This window comes from Genypterus blacodes, unplaced genomic scaffold (genome assembly GCF_046128005.1).
Source record: "Genypterus blacodes isolate CSIRO-AG114 ecotype Tasmania unplaced genomic scaffold, CSIRO-AGI_Gbla_v1 ptg000623l_1, whole genome shotgun sequence".
Taxonomy (NCBI): domain Eukaryota; kingdom Metazoa; phylum Chordata; class Actinopteri; order Ophidiiformes; family Ophidiidae; genus Genypterus; species Genypterus blacodes.
Genome location: NW_027467341.1, coordinates 1 through 5000, shown reverse-complemented (window position 1 = coordinate 5000; position 5000 = coordinate 1).

Below are 5000 nucleotides of genomic sequence, written 5' to 3'. Positions count from 1 at the left end.
GCTGCTTTGAACTCTCTGAGCGGCCACAACACACACACACACACACACACACACACACACACACACACACACACACACACACACACACACAATCTAAACACAACAAAATCTCTCCCTCCCTCACTCACATACTCACACTCTCTCTCTCTCCTTCTCTCTACCTCTCTCTCTCTCCTTCTCCCTCTCCCTCTCTCTCTCCCTCCCTCACTCACTCACTCACTCACTCACACTCTGTCTCTCTCCTTCTCCCTCTCCCTCTCCCTCTCATCTTCTCATCTCTTAACCTTTATCCCCTCTTCTCTCTCTCTCTTCCTTTCACCCCTGCTCGCTCTGCCATCCTTCTCCTTTCTGTCACTTCTCCCTCCGCTCGTCGTTCTCCCTCTCTTTCACATCCATCCATCTGGCCTGTCTCTTCCTGTCCTGTCTCGTCCTCCCCTCTCTCCCTCCGTCTCCTGTGTCTTATCAGTGAGACGGACAGCTGCGGTTTCCTCCTTTTCCTCTGCGGCTACTGGAAGGCAAATAAAGAAAGATAGATGGGGGGAAGGACAGAGAGACGGACAGCTGGAGGACGTCAGGCTGAAAGAGAGATGGACGCTCCGGGGTGAGAGAGACAGAGCGACAGACGGAGGGATGAAGAACGTCAGTGGTACAGTTTAATTGCTGATTAGTTGCGTCCTTATTTAGTTGTGGTGAGACGCTTCCCCCTGTCTGTCTGAGCTGTCGACCCGCTCGGACACCAAACATGCAGGGAAACGCCGGGCTGTGATTGGCTGAGCTGAGAGGATTCAGAAGGAGAGGAGACTGGTTTGATTGATCACTTTAATGGAGCGATGATGATGAAGATCTGCCATTTAGTGATTAAGGCCAAAATGTGAATTCATGAACTGACAGTCACACATCTCAGTGTGTGAGTCAGACTAAGCTCAGGCTGAGTCCTTCTGCTGTCAGTCTAATGATTCTAAATCACTATAACAACACTTAGATCTGCTTTTAATCCCTCTTAGAATGATGTTGGGAGTAGCTCCAGTTTGACTCTCAGTGTGTGTGTGTGTGTGTGTGTGTGTGTGTGTGTGTGTGTGTGTGTTTGTGTGTGTGTGTGAAGGACGTGGTGTTTTCACAGACGCTCTGATTCTGTTTCGCCCTCTGAGATCGTGTCAACAGCTCGCACAGACCTTGAAAGAAGGAAACATCCCTCACGCAGCGAGGGTGTGTGTTCACGTGTGTGTGTGTGTGTGTGTGTGTGTGTTGCAGTGTTTGTCCTTGTGGAGATTAACAGCCAGAGACATTTGAACGTTTGGCTCTCGTCCTACTTTAGTTTTTCTTTCTTAAGAGGCCACGAAGGCCAAAGTGTGTGAAGCTCCAGCCAGCATGGAAAAGTGAAGCTGCTGGAGTCAAACACCAGCGTGAGATCAGCTGGAGGCGGAGCTCTGTGTTTGCGTGGGCGTGGCCTCTCTCTCTCCTCCACAGTCTTATCTCCTTTATATTCCGATTTCCAAACATCGGCCATGACGTCGCTCCACCTGCCTGCAGCTTCACTCAGGCTGCAGGACGACGCTGACACACCTAACCTGACGTGGCTGAGAGTTTAGTGAAGAAGATCAGAAACGTTCCTCACATTCATCATATTTTAAATCTTCATCACTTTAGCTAAAAACAATCATGAGGGATCCAAACGTGGTCAGAACATCTTCACTTGTTGTTGGTATTAGCATCTCAAAGATCACGGGCTCCAGCTGCAGAGTGTGTGTGTGTGTGTGTGTGTGTGTGTGTGTGTGTGTGTGTGTGTGCAGCATCTGTCCGCACAGACAGAACCCAGAGAGGAAAACCCGTCTCTCTGCCAGGCTCGTCTTCCTGACTTTGACTTCATGGTCCGTCCTGCCAAGCCTCTCTCAGAATAGCTTCATGCTAACGTCGGCCCGCCATCAAACAATGAGCTCATTTAGTCTGATGGAGCAGCCGAGTGCAGATTTACCGCCACACACACACACACACACACTGTTTACTGGCTTATTTTTACACTCTGACATTTAAGAGTGGTCTGACTCTGACTGGCTCGTTAAACTGTAGTATATTGGTGCTTTTATTTTGTAAACGCCCACCAGCCTTCACGTCTGAGCCGCTGTGCTTCTTAAACCTTCTTCGCCTGTTTGATTTGCATTAGTATTCCTATACTTTCCCATTTTACAGCTTAAACTTGAGGAGAAATAGAAGTAAAGATGCGTCCGCTCCAGAATGAGTGGAACAATAGAGAAGAAGAACAACCGACACACACACAGGGCTACAGACAGGAAGTGGAGGAATCCTGCCAACACTTTTGTGTTAGTAGTTTGTGTGGATGTTCTGTGGTCTGAACTTTACGTACTTTACTTTACGTCCATGTTTGTAGCGATCCCAGTCAGACGCAGGAGGTCTGAGGGTCACGTGACTCAGATGAACCAATGGCCTCCTTCCTGTGGTTGAGCACTGAAAGCAGCACGGCAACAAAAGGAGGAATGTTTGCTTCTGTCTCCAAGATAAAGTTAGAGAGAGAGAGAGATCAGAGACCAGGTGGAAGTCGGTCTGGACTTCCTGTTCACCTGTTACAGTCTGGAGCTTTCAATGAAAACTATCTGCACCTCACCCGATTCCTCACATTCCCTTTATCAGGGAGGGAAGGAGGGAGGAACACAACAAGTCAAGAACCGAGCCAAACAGAGGAGGAAGTGGGTGAGGGGGGGGGCGGGTCGTTAATGTGACAGCAAATATTGGTTCTGGGCAGGTCAACGCCAGCACTTTGTTTGAGTTTCTCCTCTTCTTCAAACTCTTGAATGAGTGAAGGAGCGGTGGGAGGGGGGGAGAAAAGAGGGCGGGTCGGGGGGGTCGAGGTGTGGATGGTTCAAAGTCTGCACACTCACTAATATGAGCTCTGTGAAGCAAAGTTCAGACTGAGGAGCAAAGAGTTCAGCTGGGCCCCATGAAGCAAGGCACCAGGCTGTAGATGAAGAGAACAAGCTGAGGAGGGAGGAGGGGGATGGAGGTGAAGAGGGGGATGGAGGAGAAGAGGGGGATGGAGATGGAGGTGAAGCCAAACGGAGGAGAAGAGCAAACAGGGGAGTGTTTTCCCATAGTTAAGTCATAAAACTGTGAAAGGGAGTGGAGCAGTGGTGTGTGTGTGTGTGTGTGTGTGTGTGTGTGTGTGTGTGGGGCAATGGGTTGTAAAGCTGTGTGTGTGTGTGTGTGTGTGTGTATGCGTGTGTGTGTGTCCCTGTGGTGTTTAGTTGTTTGGAGTGCTTGTGAATTTAAATTTATTTAGTGACTAATATTTGTGACAATTCAACTCAGGGACATAAAGGTGTGTGTGTGTGTGTGTGTGTCAGTCGGGAGTCTTAATGGCTTTGGAGTTTGTAGCGACAAACTCCAGAAGTCAAAGTCCACGTTTAAATCCCCATCACACTCAGAACCTTCAGCCAGTGTGTGTGTGTGTGTGTGTGTGTGTGTGTGTGTGTGTGTGTGTGTGTGTGTGTGTGTGTGTGTGTGTGTGTGTGTGTGTGTGTGTGTGTGTGTGTGTGTGTGTGTGTGTGTGTGTGTGTGTGTGTGTGTGTCTCTCTCTCTCTCTCTCTCTCTTGTGGCCAAACATCTGCCTCATATTTCAGTTTAACCCAAAGTCTCATGACCCTCTTGCCTATCAGACGGTCCATGGAAGAGGTCTGGACCCACAGCTTGAGAAACTGTTCTTAATATCTGTGCAGTCATCCTGAGATCAAACAAACTCATTCTGACAGAAATGACATGACAGCTATGGAGGCGCCTACACACACACACACACACACACACACACACACACACACACACACGCACACGCACACGCACACGCACACACACACACACACACACACGGCCGTGGCAACTGTGACTTGTCCCATTAAAGCCAGCAGCTGTGCCGACTCACACACCCAGACACCATTCAGCCTCACACTGTAACACACAGAGGGAAAACTTAACATGCCCCAGTGTGTGTGTGTGTGTGTGTGTGTGTGTGTGTGTGTGTGTGTGTGTGTGTGTGTGTGTGTGTGAGCCAAACATACGGTGGTAAAGTTAGTTTGAAGTTAAGCTGTTGGTTTAATCAGTGTTGTAGTGTGTGTGTGTGTGTGTGTGTGTGTGTGTGTAATGGTAACTTGAGCGTAATGAATCATTGTTCTCCCACCAGCTTCTTCCTCTCCTCTCCTCCCTCTCCTCCCTCTCCTCCCTCGTTCCCTCTTAATAAGGAGAGCCTTCACTCCCTCTGCTCTCTCTCTCTCTCTCTCTCTCTCTGTTATCTCCGGTTCTCGTGCTCTTCGTCCTGCTCCTCCTCCTCCTCCCTGTCTTCACTAATTAAGGAATGTGCCCCAGCCGTCTGGCAGGATAAGGGATGAAAGCAGGAGTGTATCAGTGAGGTGACGAGTCAAGGTCTCAGGAGAGGAACCCTCCCTTCCTCTGTCTCCTCCCCTCCTCTCCTTCATTCCTCTCTGCTGGCTCTTTGTCACACGTGATGTCGCCCCATAACATGAAGTAGCATCAAGTAGGATCAGGTTTCAGCTTCCATCAGCTTCCTCCCACTGAGGATCATCATCAGCCGAGCTAACACTCTGATCTGATCTGATGTTTGATCCCTGCTGCCAAAATGTCAAACTCCACTCACTTCTCTCCTTGAATGTCTTCCTTCCCTCATCTCCCCTCCTCCTCCTCCCTCTCACCATCCTCCCCCTCCTCCACCTCCTCAGTCTGTCCTGATAAGAAAGCTCTGAGAAGACGCCTCAGTCGCCGTTTCATGACTGGAATCCTGTCTTATCTCCTCTCTCTCCTCCTGCTCCTCGTCCTCCTATCTTCTGACTCTTCTGCTTTTCTTTTCTTGCTATCTTACCCACTCCTCACATTGTCTTCTCCCTCCCCCCTCTCCTTCCTCTCCCTCCCTCCCTCCCTCTCTCACCCCCAGGTTACAGTGACACTCTGATAGGCTGATATAAGAACCTGCTGCCCTACAT